Source organism: Salvelinus namaycush, chromosome 34 (assembly GCF_016432855.1).
Source record: "Salvelinus namaycush isolate Seneca chromosome 34, SaNama_1.0, whole genome shotgun sequence".
NCBI classification, from domain to species: Eukaryota; Metazoa; Chordata; class Actinopteri; order Salmoniformes; family Salmonidae; genus Salvelinus; species Salvelinus namaycush.
The window spans coordinates 18,420,118-18,437,702 of NC_052340.1; the positions used below are offsets into that span (position 1 = coordinate 18,420,118).

General features: G+C 43.6%; 1 pseudogene; it reads right to left on the bottom strand.

The window, feature by feature from the left end:
• Window positions 1-6,178: 6,178 nt before the first annotated feature.
• LOC120028402 overlaps window positions 6,179-17,585 on the bottom strand; it is a 28,788-nt pseudogene continuing 17,381 nt past the window's right edge.

Consider the following 17,585-nt stretch of genomic DNA (forward strand, 5'->3'; position numbering starts at 1 on the left):
GGTGTCAGACGGAATTGAGGAGGTGCGCTCCGTGCGTGACCCGGCAGGTAAACTGGTGGATTGCTCAGTAACCATCAACCAGATGCAGGTGAAGTCATTCATGCATGTGTGTAGATTAGGACTGAAGCACCAGAGAAACAACCCAGGAGATATGGAGTTTAGTTTTACAGACATGGCAGAAGCCAAATACAACTGTCAAGCGTTCCAAAGGACATCAAAGCGCACCACGGTCACCACGGAGAGGATAGCCGCGCCAAAAGCACAGACACCGAAGGAGACGAGAGAGAATTTTGTCCAGGAGGATGGCAAGCAGGTGATACGGAGATCCAAGCGAGGATTCACTTATCCTGGAACCCTGTGGTGTGGAGCTGGCAACATGGCTGATAATTACGACCATTTGGGTAGGTTGCGTGAAGTTTGATATTATTCTGTATTTTAGATGCATGATTAACTATTCTGAACACATTTAGCCATTCAACTGTTTTAATATACACTCTATTTGTAGGAGAGTTCACAGCGACTGACAGTTGTTGCCGCGTTCATGACCACTGCCCCTACGTCATCCATGCGTTTTCCTCAAAGTACAGCTATACCAATTTCAAGTGGCATCCCCTTAGTCACTGTGACTGCGATAATGCGTGAGTTTCCTACATTATAGTTGGAACGCCTTTTTTTGTTTATGAGCTTCATACACTTGAGTGATTATGTTAGACAGTTAAAGGCTGAAACCAATTATATGATGTACTGACTGTCAAACCATCCAAACAGGTTACAGTAAGCTGGAGTGGGACATTTTCTCTTTGTCACACTGTCTGTGCAGGTTGAAGGAGTGTCTGAGGAAAGTCAATGACACCTCCTCCAGGGTGGTTGGTCAGGCTTTCTTCAATGTCATTGAGGTGCCCTGTTTCCAGTTCATATATGAAGAGCAATGTGTGGAGCGCCACTGGTATGGCGTGTAAGTACAGTATTTACTGTAGATTTCAATAACGCGCTTACAAATCAAATACAAGTTTATTGGTCAGATACACAGATTTGCCGGTGTTATGGCAGGTGCAGTGAAATGCTTATGTTACTAGAGCTAACATGCTGACCAGACCGGAAACGTCGCATGCACAAGCGTCGCAAAATACATTTAGAAATCCATGTTATTCAATTATTGCACCCACACTGCTCGCGCGTGCCAACGAGCGTCTGCGTTGCCAAGGGCTAAAATAGAAGTCATTCCTATTTCTGACGCAGATCACGCTGCAAGTCCTGCCTCTCCCATCTCCTCATTGGTTTATAGAAGCAGGTACCCACGTGCCATCTCCTCAATGGTTATACCCACGTGGGCGATTGAAAGATGAAATGTTTTGCCTGTCATCGTGGTAAAAGTGTAAGTTAGATGCCAATCACCATATAAGTTCAAAGATGAAAAAGACTGGAAGGAGGAGCGATGACTAGAAACGATTCAGCTAGCTAATTAACGTTAGCTAGCAAGTGCAAGCTAACTAGCTAAATTGCCATACATGTTGAATGCTTTTCGACCTGTCCCCAAATGAATGTCATTGGTTCAGAGTTTGTTTTGATATTTTAACCTGCGTGTCGTGATTGCGTTTGGTGTGGGGGGGGGCAAAATACATTTATGCACGATAGCGCACGATGGTGCACGCGCGCAGCTGGTTTGGGTTCCGTGTAACAGTGAACTAGAATGTCTTGCAAATACAATTCAAATAATCAACAAAATCAAACAAGAAATAACAATCCAAACATTTTTAAGTGGCTTTGTAGTACACTACAGGGAGCACATCTTAAACCTCTCTCCATCTCTGTTATCCACACAGGTGTAAAAAGTATGACAAGCTCCTGGTTGCAGTGCCTAGAGAGTCCATCCCGTATGATTTCGGAGGCATTGACGTTATTGATGTGCTGACTGTGGCTCCTCTGGTACAGAAAGAGACAAAGAAAACAGGCACAGAGCAGTACAATCCTGAAAGCACAACACAGTCCACTGTGTCCGGCTCCCAGACCACTGGCCCCGAGGAGCCCTCTCTCAGCAACATGGTCACCGCCGCTGAAGACTTCATCAAATTTCTGGCCACCGTCTCCACCTCTCAGGGCTCGGCTACAGACACCACCAAAGGAGAGACACAGACCTCAGAGAAGAAGAAGAGGAAGAACACTGGAGGGAAAAATAAGAAAAATAACAAGAAGAGGAAAGGGAAAGGAAAAGGGAGTAAGAGGAGGCAGAAAATCAACTCAGTCTCAAAAGGAGCAGAGGAAGGGACTATGGTTAGTCCTACCAAAGCAGAGGACGCTGTCGACAAGAGTAACTTTGTGAATGAGCCTGAGAATGATGACCAGTTGAATAGAAATGTCAACAGTTTCTGTGATGGTGAAATAGATCGTGGAGGGAAAGAGGAGCTTTCTAATAATGTCATGAGAGATGAACCACGTGTAGATGAAGAAAGTGCTGCAGAAACATCTGTCACCTCAGTCACTGCTGTCAAGAAGGAGCAGACAATGCTGGAAACCCCGGCTCTGATGGATCCCACAGAAGCAGCGTCTCTCTCTGCAACCACTGGCACACCCATTGTGACCACACAGAAAACCAAAAGGCAGAGGTCAAGAAAGGGGCAAGGGAGAAAAAAACAGAGCAACGTAACGCCAACTGTCACCCCTAAAGGAGTTGCATACCATACTGCCATTAAACAGGTCCTCCCAACTTCCACAACAGAGAGCTCTGGCACCCAGACCGTCCCTACCAGCACTGCCATAATCTCTGCAGATCAGTCTGCGCAACAAAGGTTAGAGAACCACAGTGAAAAGGGCCCTGTTACGGCTACTGCCGGCACCCCCATTGTGACTTTTATCAAAAGCAAACGGCACAGGTCAAAGGAGAGAAAGGAAATAAATAAAAGGAGGAAAATCACTTCCACTCTTCCCATGGTGGCTGTTACTTTCAGAAACCCCACTGAAGAGGATTTTGCAGTGATCACTACTGAGAGCACAAGTGCTCCAGCCGTCACCACCATCACTACTGTTAGCACTGCAGGGCAGCCTGTGTCACACAGACCAGAAAATCACAATGAGAAGAGGTCCAACACCACTACGACTGTAAGCTCGACTTTGAGTGAGACCAAAAGGCACAGGCTGAAAGAGAGAGAGGGAAGAAAGATGAGGGGGAAAATCATACCAACTCTTTTGGCTGCGGGAACATCTCTGCAGAATCCCACTGAAGATGCCCTTCATACAGTCACTACTGACAGCGCTGGTGTAATGAACATCCCCACAACCACCACTGTAGTCGCTGCAGAGCAGGCAGAGACACTAGCACCACAGAGCATAGGGAGTCACAGTGAAACGGGACTTCTCACCACAACAGCCAGCGTCCCCGTTGTGACTGGGAGAAGACAACGATCAAAAGAGAGGGAGGGTAGAAATAAAAGTAAAAATGAGACCATAACCACTGTTGTCAAGGATGAGGTTCCTATCCATAATGAGAATGAAACTAAACTTGAAGAAATAATGACAAGTATAAGTCTGACACCCTCAGCGTCAGCAATCTCATCCAAAGTTGACGAAGTAGGAGAGTTCAATCTACAGGAATCGGAGAACTACAGAGAACAGGCCCTCTTCCCTGTGCAGACCAGCACACCCACTATAAGTTCAATAAAATCCACTGTCCAGAAAACAGAAGAGAGACTAGGTAGAAAGAAAAGGAGAAAACCACCACAATGAGACTCATACTAACAATATTTCTAGTATAGAATGAAAGAATGCAATGATGTCCTAGATAACTAGCCTAGCTCTTGACTATCAGAAAAACCTGCTATGCAGACTCAGACGTAGGTGTATTATGTGTTAGTTGTCATCTTGTGTGTTTTGTCAAATCAACATTTGTGCCACTATTCAACAGGAATTGTAACAAGTGCATGAAGGATCAGGATAATGTTTTGTAATGATGTATGTGCATTTAAACACCAATGATTAATAAAATATTGGAAAGAAGCATATATTGAGTGCAATGAATTCTAAAAGTGTTGATTTCATTAATAACACATTCCCTTTTGTACATGTAGGCATATACTGTACTCCCAAGACAGCAGGGAATATTTAATACGGAAGAAATTAAAGAATTCCAAGTTCAGGGAGTTTGCCATTTCATCTGCTTACCCGTAAACTGCTTACTTGTACTTTTCTGCAAACGATGTTTGCCATATTGTATACACAGACAGGCTCCAAGCCAAGAAAGCTGAGCCTTCTTCCAGGTTTAAATACTATTTCCTTTGTTCTGTGTGGGACTTTGGACCTCTAGTCTCTTCCAATGCGATATAAGGCATATAAGGCATCTTCAAAAAGGATTACGTGCTCACTGTGAACTCTATTCTCCCCACCTAAATGAGGGTTGTAAAGAACCTGTAACCCTGAGGCTCAAATCCCTCAGCTGATTCTCACATGCTACTCTGAGAAGTTTTACAGAATGAGATTGACATATTATACTGTAGCTTACTTTACAGAGTACAGACACAGATGTTTAGAATAACTTCTGTAATTATGTCCAGCAGTTTATGGAAGGTGCACAATTTTTTGGTATTTCCCATTTAAAGAAAATGAACATAAACAGCTCTCGGCTTTCAAACATGCAATTTCTGTTTCTGTCGTTTGTTTCTTGTCTGTTGTTTCTTGATTTAATTTAGCTATTTTACAATAAATTGCCAGAATATGTTACAGACTGAAAACACCAGCTAGGGTAATAGTAAAACAGTTGGACACTTCAGTAAGCAGTGACTGGTATTCAAAGCTTAATAACAAAGGGGACTTTGATGCAACTGATGGTGTTCCAGACTGGGACTAGACCCAAGCATTCAGACCAGCTTGGTTTGGGGGGAACAGAATGTTTAAGCAGTACTGGCAACGTAGTAGGCTAGTTGGATCTGAGACAGTATAATCATTTCTCACCTCCAATCACATAATTTAAATCATCTGCATTGTCCGTTTTTTTCGATGGTCTTTTGAATGGAATCATACTGTATTTTGTATGGTCTGACTACTTGTGAGTAACAATTGTTCTGTTGACAAAGAAACAAGAGGGTCTTCTGTATAAAACATTTTTTATGAAGGAAAGGCATTCAACAATGCTAACATACAGCTTTAATTAGTACTGCAGGCTGGCACTGATAGATCTCTTATTTGTTATGGACTCATTTTGTTAATGGATTACATGAGAACATGATGAATACTGAAAATGACTGACACTGTTCTTACGTGACTTTAATTCAACTACAGGAAGTGAATTTGATAGGTTTAAAATACATTCATATGGATTAAATACATTGATAGAGGATAACATTTAAGTGTACTGTATATTACAGGACAGTAGCTGTAATGTGAATATGCTGATGTAGCACAGACCACAGTCGGCAATGCATTTAAAAATACTAAAAACATTCAAAGTAAAAAAAATAATACAATTAGTAAAAGTTCTTGAGGTCCTATACCTATTTTGTTCAACACTTCCAAGTAATACTATCAATGTTCTTCATTGTGTTACACAGACTAGACATGAAGCTTGTATAGCTACTGTAGGCTAAAACCTATAACCAGTCAGCTCTCATGCAATACACTAAGCAGCAACTTGATATGAATCCAGGAACTAACAAGATAGCTATTAAAATGGCCTAAGACCCATGTGTCAAAGATAAAATAGTATACAGTAGATATAATATACATGGTACTAGAAATTGCCTTTTCGAGCCCCTACTGAGAGATGGTTAATATTCATATAGCATGTTACAGTAACCTCGGGTGTGATTCAGAAATACATAGTTTTCATTGGTTTTTGTTGCATCACATGCATTTGAAGTTAATACGCTTAAAACCTGGTTTAAAGAAGGCATGCAGTTGTCATTGTTTCCAGTACATTCCACAAAAATTGCAAGAGGAACAGTGCTACCAAAGAAGTGATAGTCAACATTTACAACCATCTTCTTTAGGTGAATTTGAAACAAACCACTGTTATCAAATACATTTTCCATCTGCAATTCAGTCATCCATGTTGGTCACCATCTTCTTATCCTTCAATGTGACCCACTGAAGCAGTGAAGTGTATGCAGTATTATATAATGAGTCCAGTTCATATACAGTACAGTAGGGGTGAGTAACAGTGGGATCAGGAGAAAGAAAGTCTCCTCTGGACCTAGCGATCCATCTCATCCAGCAGCGGTGTGGCGTCTCCAGCGAGGGACATAGGCGTGCTCTCAATCATGGGGCTGGGAGAAGGTCGTGGGGTCATTCTGGGCCTCGTCTTCTTGCGCTCTGCCTCTTTCTCCTGGAGCCACTGCTCGGCCATCTTGCCCCAGTCCACTGCTGTGTGGAAAGTTGCCCTGAGGGTTGGGAGCATGGAGAGAAGATAACTCACTATTTACTTACTCACTCGCAATCTAGCAGTTGTATGCTTCCTGAATAATTAGAGCTAAGTTATCTGCGGTTGGAAACTTCTGTAAGAAATCCTCTCTAAGTGCCCAGCTACATACATGGACCATAGTCTCTCCATTTGAATTACCCAAATTGAAATAGTTTCTCTATTTGGATAATTCTGTCTAAGAGTTCATTTTGAGAAGTGACTTACTTTGGTGTTGGTGTCCTGTGGTGGCGGGAAGAGGAGGATGATGTTGGTGTGGAGGAGGAAGGACGGTGTCCACGTCCTTGTAACCCGTTTGAGGACTGGGGAGTGCTGCTGGTGTACTGCGGCATGGTGATAGTCTGCTGCTGGCTGGGGGTGGGGGTGGTGATAGTCTGCTGCTGGCTGGGGGTGGGGGTGGTGATAGTCTGCTGCTGGCTGGGGGTGGGGGTGGTGATAGTCTGCTGCTGGCTGGGGGTGGGGGTGGTGATAGTCTGCTGCTGGCTGGGGGTGGGGGTGGTGATAGTCTGCTGCTGGCTGGGGGTGGGGGTGGTGATAGTCTGCTGCTGGCTGGGGGTGGGGGTGGTGTATGAATAGTTGGGCGTCAGAAGGGGAGTAGCAATGGGCTGCTGAGCTGGTGTGGCAAACACCTGGGACAGAAAAAAGAAGGGCTCATGTTGAACAGAAACATGAAAAACTGATAGAGATGAAACTCAAAAAGTTTTCGTGATGACATTCAGATATACAGTAAGCGTCTGTGTATTCCAAACGTACGTGATAGGTGCTGCTGCTGCCCCCGCCACCGCTGCTGTCCCCAGTGTAGCCGTACTGGCTGGATGCCCACCCGGGCAGGTGTGGTGTTGGGGTTCTGGCCCTGGCCCGTTACAGCGGCAATGGCACTGAACATCTGAGAGGTCATGTTCTGAGGGAGGGTGTTCACTGCACGAGTCAGATCTGAGTGACAGAGACATAGGGAATACACAACACATACAACTTTATACATTAGAAGATTAAACAGAGAAACTGCTTCTTAAAAGTCCTTAAAATGTTGATGATTCCAACCTTAGGATGCATGAAATGATAAAAACCAATTGAGGTAACATACAGTATATTATAGCCATAGAGATCCTGGGGAGTAAGTATACACAGTAACTGACCTAAGGCCTGGACGATACCACTATCACGATACTCGTTAGTATCGTGGCAAGAAACAAAACACAAAGCGGATATAAGTTCTTTAGGAAAACAGCCCTGATGTTGGAAACAAACATCATGTTGTCATCCAGAGTCACATGTATTTATTTACCAAGCTATATCACACAGTATTTTACATACAGCCGGTTTTTAAAGGACCAAAGAGTAAGATCTGCTTTGTGTTTTCATTTTTGCCATGGAAAAAATATGGAGATACTAGTATCATCCCGGCTCTAAACTGACCTGCAATGTTAATATTGGCTGGCGTGGCATTGATAGAGGCTGGGGTTCGTGTTCTACTGCTGCTGCTGGGAGTAATACCTGTAGGAGAAATACCAAAAATCAGATAACAGAAGTGAATCTGTCATTAGAGCATGATTACCCTGGACTGTATGTTTAACTGTGAGGCATTTCTAAGGCAGCATTCTGTATATGCTCTGATCTGCCACTGGATCCTGGAAATGGTCTTTGAACCATTGGAAAAGTCCATTGACTGTGGGAAAAATGTGTCCTCTGTATCTGAACCCCTCAGGCGTGACAGTCACAAACTCAACCCTGCATGCCAGAGAAAAGTCATGACATTCTGATTGACATTCTAACAATAACACTACAGTGTATTCAGAAAGTATTAAGAACCCTTGACCTTTTCCACATTTCTTTCCGTTACAGCCTTATTCTAAAATGGATTAAATAGTTTTTTCCCTCCTCCTCATCAATCTTCACATAATACCCCATAATAACAAATTCTCGCAAATTTAGAAATCCCCCTCCTTTACTCCATACTTTGTTGAAGCATCTTTGGCAGTGATTACAGCCTTGAGACTTCTTGGGTATGACGCTACAAGCTTGGCACACCTGTATTTGGGGAGTTTCTCCCATTCTTCATGCAGATCCTCTCCAGCTCTGTCAGGTTGGATGGGGTGCATTGCTGAACAGCTATTTTCAGGTCTCTCCAGAGATGTTCAATTGGGTTCAAGTCCGGGCTCTGGCTGGGCCACTCAGGGACATTTAGAGACCCGAAGCCACTCCTGCGTTTTCTTGGATGTGTGCTTAGGGTCATTGTCCTGTTAGAAGGTGAACCTTCACCCCAGTCTAAGGTCCTTTTAATCAAGGATCTCTGTACTTTGCTCCGTTTATCTTTCCATCACTCCTGACTATTCTCCCAGTCCCTGCCGCTGAAAAACATCCCCACAGCATGATGCTGCCACCACCATGCTTTACCGTAGGGATGGTGCCAGGTTTCCTCCAGACGTTACAAGTTCAATCTTGTTTTCATCAGGCCAGAGAATCTTCTTTTTCATGGTCTGAGAGCCCTTTAGGTGCCTTTTGGCAAACTTCAAGCGGGCTGTCATGTGCCTTTTACTGAGGAGTGGCTACGTCTGGCCACTATACCATAAAGGCCTGATTGGTGGAGTGCTGTAGAGATGGTTGTCCATCTGGAAGGTTCTCCCATCTCCACAGAGGAACTCTGGAGCTCTGTCAGAGTGACCATCGGGTTCTTGGTCACCTCCCTGACCAAGTCCCTTCTCCCCCTATTGCTCAGTTTGACTGGGCGGCCAGCTCTACACTCTTGGTGTTTCCAAACTTCTTCCATTTAAGAATGATGGAGGCCACTGTTTTCCTGGGGACCTTCAGTGCTGCAGACATTTTTTGGTACCCTTCCCCAGATCTGTGCCTCGACACAATCCTGTCTTGGAGCTCTATGTACAATTCCTTCGACCTCATGGCTTGGTTTTTGCTCTGACATGCACTGTCAACTGTGGGACCTTATATACTCCAATCAAGTTGAAGAAACATCTCAAGGATGATCAATGGAAACAGGATGCACCTGAGCTCAATTTTGAGTCTCATAGCAAAGGGTCTGAATAGTTATGTAAATAAGGTATTTCTGTTTTCGCTTTGTCATTATGGGGTATTGTGTGTAGATTGATGAAGGAAAAAATATATTTTATCCATTTTAGAATAGGGCTGTAACGTAACAAAATGTGGAAAAAGTCAAGGGGCCTGAATACTTTCCTAATGAACTGTACATTATGTGACATTACAACACCACATTACTGTATTTATGAAGGTTCACTGAACAGTGATGATTACTGTGGATAATGTGACAAACCCTCCTGAGCGAGTGAGAGAGGTAAGTAAGAGTTAATGTTTATGTTCATGTTCTGTCATGTCTCTAAGCAAGCACCAATAATTACTCTTGCTTTTGGCAGGCAACAGCGGCAGAGGCAAACAGGCACTTCATGCTTCCCCAACTGTCTTGACACACTGTCTTGGGTTTGGGTGGGGCAGTTCCATTTCAAACACCATAGCTTTTCTATTTAGGGTGTCAATTGCACATGGAAAAAAATGAAGCCAAGCGCATCTCCTGCATTTGTATTTCTATGCAAATTCATGCATCCTATGAATGGGTGTTGATTTAAATGACAAAGGCAGCGGGAGGTGTGGTTGGCAGTCCTGTGGTAACCTTGGCTTTGCGCCGGGCTGGTAACCGAGCAGAAACTTCCCTGGCAGCTCTCTACAGGCAGACACATAGTAGGGGATGAATGTAGGCTTCTCCTTGCTTTTCACCAAGACCTCCTCCATTTTCTGCAATTCAAAAAACAGGGACGGCAGCTGATGATCAATTGAAGAAAATTGAAAAGGTTTCTATCCCATCTGTCTCTGTATCTCTTATTCCCCCTCTCTCTCAAACACACACAAACTGGCAGATAGACTGATGCACACATAAAAACATATCCATACACAATGATACTGTGAATTGAAAGAAAGTATATCCTTGTTCCTACCTTTCGGTCTCCACCATTGCATTCTTGAAAATACTTGTGACCAAGCAGATCGCGAGCAAACGCAGCAATTGGTTGAACGTATCTGGCTGTGATTTCATCCAGATCTTCAAATTCCTGAGAAAAAGGTCACACAACCTACTAAAAAAGTGAAACACATTGGTATCGTGCCAAATGGCGCCCTATTCCCTACATCGTGCACTACTTCTGTGGATTATACAGGGAAAGGGTGCCATTTTGGATGCACATATTTCTATTTATACAGGCATATACTGCTTCATAATGAAGAAGCCTGTGAATGGAGCTGACCTCAGTGTTGATCCACAGGGTATGTCCCAGGCTGAAGGCGTTCTCTTTGCCCTCCTCTCGTACGTCAATGTGCTGGTAGATGCTATCAGCAATCTTCCAAGTAACAGTCAGGTGGTTCTCTCCCTTACTGCTGGGCCTGATGATCACATCTCCCTGGTCCATGGACTCCATCATCTTCTCTGCCTGCTTGAAGTTGATGTTATGGAACGATGGGTGGGCTATCACCCTCTTAATGTAGGCTATAGGGAGTGGAAATCTGTATTTAGGGTTTGGTATTATATTATTAGGGCTGGTTTCCCAGACACACGTAGCATAGCCTTGGACTAAAAAACACTTTAAATGGCGAATCTCCAATGAACATGCTTCTTATTCCAGGACAAGGCTTAATCTGTTACCACAATCAACCAATAATAAAAGATGAATCCAAAATGTCATTTGATCCATTTATCAACTCCAGCTATGTTCTCCATCTAGCGATTTCAGACAGGTACACACTTGTTCTCTGCTGTTTCTTCTTGGCCTCCTCCTCCTGCTTCACATCCTCTGTCTCAGTGTCAAAGTCGTAGTAGGTGTCCTTGGGAAGCTTCCAGTCGTTGTTCTTATCCGACAGGTCTGACGTCCGACAGGTCAGATCCACACTGAGCTTCTCAATGTCAATCTTCATGATCCTGCAGTGCACTGTCATGCCCACCTACAGCAGGTTCAAGTTAAAGTGTTATATGACTATTAGTTATACTGAAATTGAGAGATATTTTGGGGGAAACTACCGTGAAACCTTAACCCTTTCTTCAGGGTGCTTGACCACTTTGTCACTGAGGAACTTGGTGGGGATAAAGCCGGTGACTCCGTTGTCCATGCGACAGCGGACCCCAATAGCTTGGCCAGGGCAGGAAGCCACTGTCAAAATGATTCCACACCTGCCAGAGAGACCAGAGGCTATGTCAGACTTTGTTGATCAAAAAGACAGCTGTGGCCAATATAAATATAGCAACAAATAATAATCTAGGAATTTAAAACCCATAACACACCACTCTTCAGATTGACTGTCAGTATAGATTGCAGCAGAATATGGAGCATATATGATTCTCACCTCGCTGAGCTCAGGGAAGTTGTCCTGCTGACAGAAAGGACACTGCCACAGACCTGTCTCATCATTCCTTATGGCCTAGTCATAACTCTCCCCCTGGGGGCGCCGGTGAGCAATGCCTGTCACCACACTGGTAATAAACTTACCTAAAGAGGCAGGACAGGACAGACAGTGTTGAGATTCCAGTAAAGGATTTATACATGTTTTCTACTATGTCAACTTTGGGTCTGTGACTCCCTGCACCAAAAAAAACCCTGGCAGTGTGCGTATTAACACATCACTTTGAAAGAGATATCAATAATACCCTGGTTGAGAAGGAACAGTACGGACCGATGTAGAAGGTCTCTGGTGTCTCCTTGGTGAGCAGGTTAAAGATCTCCTCTGTGTTAGGTCCTCTGTAGGTGGACCTCAGGTCTTTGTACCTGCAGCTCAGCTCAGCACAGATGTCATACAGGGTGATGCCCTTGTTACCATAACCCTGTGGACACAGAGAGTTTCAAACAGTGAGCACTACAATGTCCTCAGATCAGGAGGAGTATGCAAGAGTATGCAAGCTCTTCATAACCACCCAGAGTAGGACAACGGGTGTTCCAAATGGCATCCTATTCCCTATATAGTGCACTACTTCTGAGACACAGCCTACATCTCCCACACTGACCTGTCTTTCCAGCTCCTCAACGAAGGCATCCAAGTCCAGGTCTTTGAGCCGCTCCGGGTTTTCCAGGATCTCCTCCAGTGCTCCGGCCGGATTGGCGTCCTCCGCTGACTCATCGTACTCCAGAGCGTCAACGGCCATCTTCCTGGTCCACTCATAGGTCTCTGGGTGCACCCGCGACCCGTCCAGAACCTCAATATAGGAGTCAGTACTGCAGGTAGGGAGAGACACTTGATGTCAATGATTCAGTTATTTAGTGAATTGGCTGTGTGATGATGTCAACAAAAGTACTTTTGTCAAGTTATTCACTGTTTCTATTATGAGTTGAATTTCGAATAGAAATACACTGCTCAAAAAAATAAAGGGAACACTTAAACAACACAATGTAACTCCAAGTCAATCACACTTCTGTGAAATCAAACTGACCACTTAGGAAGCAACACTGATTGACAATAAATTTCACATGCTGTTGTGCAAATGGAATAGACAAAAGGTGGAAATTATAGGCAATTAGCAAGACACCCCCAAAAAAGGAGTGATTCTGCAGGTGGTGACCACAGACAACTTCTCAGTTCCTATGCTTCCTGGCTGATGTTTTGGTCACTTTTGAATGCTGGCGGTGCTTTCACTCTAGTGGTAGCATGAGACGGAGTCTACAACCCACACAAGTGGCTCAGGTAGTGCAGTTCATCCAGGATGGCACATCAATGCGAGCTGTGGCAAAAAGGTTTGCTGTGTCTGTCAGCGTAGTGTCCAGAGCATGGAGGCGCTACCAGGAGACAGGCCAGTACATCAGGAGACGTGGAGGAGGCCGTAGGAGGGCAACAACCCAGCAGCAGGACCGCTACCTCCGCCTTTGTGCAAGGAGGTGCACTGCCAGAGCCCTGCAAAATGACCTCCAGCAGGCCTCCTCCACGTCTCCTGATGTACTGGCCTGTCTCCTGGTAGCGCCTCCATGCTCTGGACACTACGCTGACAGACACAGCAAACCTTTTTGCCACAGCTCGCATTGATGTGCCATCCTGGATGAACTGCACTACCTGAGCCACTTGTGTGGGCTGTAGACTCCGTCTCATGCTACCACTAGAGTGAGAGCACCGCCAGCATTCAAAAGTGACCAAACCATCAGCCAGGTAGCATAGGAACTGAGAAGTGGTCTGTGGTCACCACCTGCAGAATCACTCCTTTTTTGGGGGTGTCTTGCTAATTGCCTATAATTTCCACCTTTTGTCTATTCCATTTGCACAACAGCATGTGAAATGTATTGTCAATCAGTGTTGCTTCCTAAGTGGACAGTTTGATTTCATAGAAGTTTGATTGACTTGGAGTTACATTGTGTTGTTTAAGTGTTCCCTTTATTTTTTTGAGCAGTGTATGTTTTTTAGTCTCAGGTATTTTCTGCACTATTGTATGAATGACCATGCCCAATGTTCTGAGACTGACCTATCTCCCAGAGAAGCTGTGTCAATCTTGATGAAACCAGCACAGTTGATGAAGACCTTGGGGCCCATGTGACACATGGCGACCAGCTGAGTGCGATTCTCCAGACGAGTGTGCTGAGTGCGGTTCTCCCGACGAGTGTTATTTTACCTCAGGATCTGGAAACAGAGGGATAAATGTACATGCAAATGTATCTGTTCAGAAGTCAGTACAGTAGAGCAGTGGTTCCCAAACTATAGGGTTGTAATAGTAGAAGCACAAGGTGCAATTTAGAAATTGGGAAGTGCATCATCAGTTTTTCTCTTGTCATGTCTGTCATTGCATACCTTAGAGAGCTATTTATAACTTGTCAGAAATGTCCAGTTGATCAACTAGCACATGTCAGCTATTGTTTTTAGCAACATTTTTTAGCTCATAGACTTTGTTGTAATGTTTGAGTCACTCAGATATCACATGAATACACATTAGGCATGGCAAAATGTATAGATTTGCATGAAAATGACCTTTAAACCTGCAAAATGTTCTCTCCGCCAACAAGAGGGGTGTGAACCGTTTGTGTCATGAACAGTGCTTGCACCCATAGAAATAGACGTGGTTCGCGCGTGTGTCCAGAGGGGGGGCACGGGATGTTCCACAATGCTGGAAGGGGGCCTGAGTGAAAAAGTTTGCAGTAGAGTACTGAATTATTCTAAGATACTGTAATAATAAAAATATATAGGTACATACTGCTACTGTATATTGATCAATTCTATCTGGTAACACTTGGTATATTGTTTCTCTTATATATGTGTAGTTACACTGTAATTACATTGTATTAACATGTTGGCAATCTAGATGCCTCAAGTGATCTATGTCTTACCCTGAGCAGGTGGGATCCCTTCCTGGGCCCCAGGCCACAGACGTACTGCAACAGGCTCTGGGTGTAGGGGTGGGCCATGGCCCGGTTCACATCCACACCCACTTCATTTACCCGGTTGATAAACTCACAGTACAGAGCATTCAGCAGGTCCTCCTTCACTACATGCTCCTGTGTGGGAGGCAGACAGAGAACAGTCAGACTCACTCTTTACAGGCACATTGATTCACAGACTTTGATTCAAACCAGACTATGATTATCAGGTACCGTCAACTACACTTCTGCATTTGGGAGATTCCACGCCAGCATTGCCCGAAAATATGTATGTTATCACAGATTTTTGGGGGAATTCTCACATAAAAACTTAATTGGGTGGAAAGATGTTTAACACACTTTTTACATTTGCATCACAAATATTTTTTTAGAACCATTTTAGTGCATTTTAAGAGCTATACCTGCCTCCTGTAAGACCCTATGGTCAGTGAACCATACATGTTACAGACAACATCTTGGTGTTTGGAACAATATACTCGTCAAACACATAACATTTTAAAAGTGGTCTCTCTGCTACTTTTGAAGAAATTATCCATTTTATACATTGACATTCTAGGTCATTAACCAATCACAGCCCTCCTGTAGGATTGCACATTCAGCAAGTCACCAGCAGAGGAAGTTCTCTTCGAATCCATTTTCCCATTCACTGTGTTGGCGGTGCTCATAAAATGTATCATAACTTTAACGCACTCTGGAAATGTGATGCACTTGTAGAGTATATTGTTTAAAACAATCTGTCTAAAAATGAACAAAATCAAAAAGGGTACTTTTGAGACATAAATATGAATAGTTATGTTTAATAAATTCACATGTAAAATTGTATTTCAGAATGTAGCAATACTCCATATTTTAGAGCACAATGTTAGGAGTATAATGACACCAAGATGTTGTCTGTATCATGTATGGTTCACGGATACAGTAGGTCTAAATAGGGCCTAAAATGGCCACTTTCATGATTTTATAAAAAATGGTTTGTTACAAATCAAATCAAATTGTATTTGTCACATGCGCCGAATACAACAGGTGTAGACCTTACCGTGAAATGCTTACTTACAAGCCCTCAACCAACAATGCAGTTCAAGAAAGGGGTTTCTAAAGGATCTCTGTAAACCACCTGTGTGTTTTCATCAGAGCCGCCGCTAGGTGATGATGATCTCCCAACCATGCCTGGCCAAATGTAGACAGGGGTAGCGTCCTGAATGGCACCCTAGTCACTATATAGTGCGCTACTTTTGATCAGAGCCCTATTAGGAACTCATTCTGGATGATGTCATTAGTACCTGCAAAGGGTGCAACTTGAGGCAGAGGATGTCATCGTCACTGCTGCACACCTGAGCATACTCCATTAGGGGGTCCTGGATCTTCCTGGCCACAGACACAGCCTGTCTCAGGAGAGGGGGGTAGTCCCGGAAATCTGGCTGTGGATTGGAGAAATAGAAAAATATGTAGAGTTAAGAGAAAATCAATTGAAGTGTCACTCACTCCACAATATTACAGTCATTGGCAATACACATTACAGATTTAAAACCGCATTTTGGACCACTCAGAGAGTTTTGGGAGGTACAGTATGTAGAATACATCCAATGTAGAACAAATTGAGATGAGGAAATGTTTGTCTTGTGAGAATAAAAAAAACATGTTTAGGGAAAAGAGGGCAGGACTTGACCTCTGACTTCTTGCTGTTCATGTAGAGCATGGCCAGTTCATTGTCAACCAGCTCCACGCCAATGGTGGGGAAGGAGTACTCCTGCTCCAGCTCACTGGCAGTGCGTTTAATGTCCTCAATCACCATCGGGGCATCCCTGCACAAGGAGTGGAGGAAGGAACGTTACAAACATTCAGGATAAGTCCTAAATGGCACCCAAGTAGTACACTATATAGGGAATAGGATGCAGTTTGGAATACATCCTCAGTCATGTTAGTAACCTTCTTCAAACAGCAGTCTAAGAAGGCCACAGGTGAAAGCAAGCAGGAGAGGGTTGCAAACCTGTTCTCCCCAGCTATAGCGATGATGTGAGGCTTCTTGCTGTTCAGAAACTTCTTCAGGGTTTCAATATCGTGGATCTAAAGGTATGGTAGGACAAATATTAGAACACGGACAAATATTAGTCAACATTGGATGGTATGGTTATCTGAGCTTTGTCAAAACTCTTGCCCTGTGTCCCAAATGGACACTATTCCCTACATAGCGCACAACATTTTACCAGTATGCACTCACTACTGGAAGTTGCTCTGGATAAGAGCATCTGCTAAATGACTAAAATGTCAATATAAATAGCATGCCATTTAGGAAAAATGTCAATATAAATAGGGTGCCATTTAGGACGCACACTTGATTTGGTTTCATAAATACCTTTTTCTCCCTTTCATCCTCCCTCCATGCGTTCCTCCTCTTCAGGAAGTAAGGAAGCCTGAGGAAATCCCCCACCTCTCCGTCACCGTTCACCAGGGCACAGAACACGGGTGTCTCTGCGGACAAAGAGGTTTGCAGTGAATAATAACTAAGTCATAAACACAGAAATCGTATTAAATTACTAGAGGGGCCATGTCTTAAACCCTCAAAGTTCCAGAATGGGGTGCAAATTACAGCCATATTGGCCAGGGAGAAATCCATACCAGTCTAATTGAAATGAATGGCAGTAGAGGCATAATCCTGATTATACTTATGCATTAAAATTAAGGAAAGGCATGTGATATATAAAAAAATGTGTAATAGAATTATTGTCAACCTAAAATATTGTCATAATTATTAATACAGTTTTATACCAATTTTCTGTGTAAATAGCCTCTAAAATATATGTACAGTGTCTTGCAAAAGTATT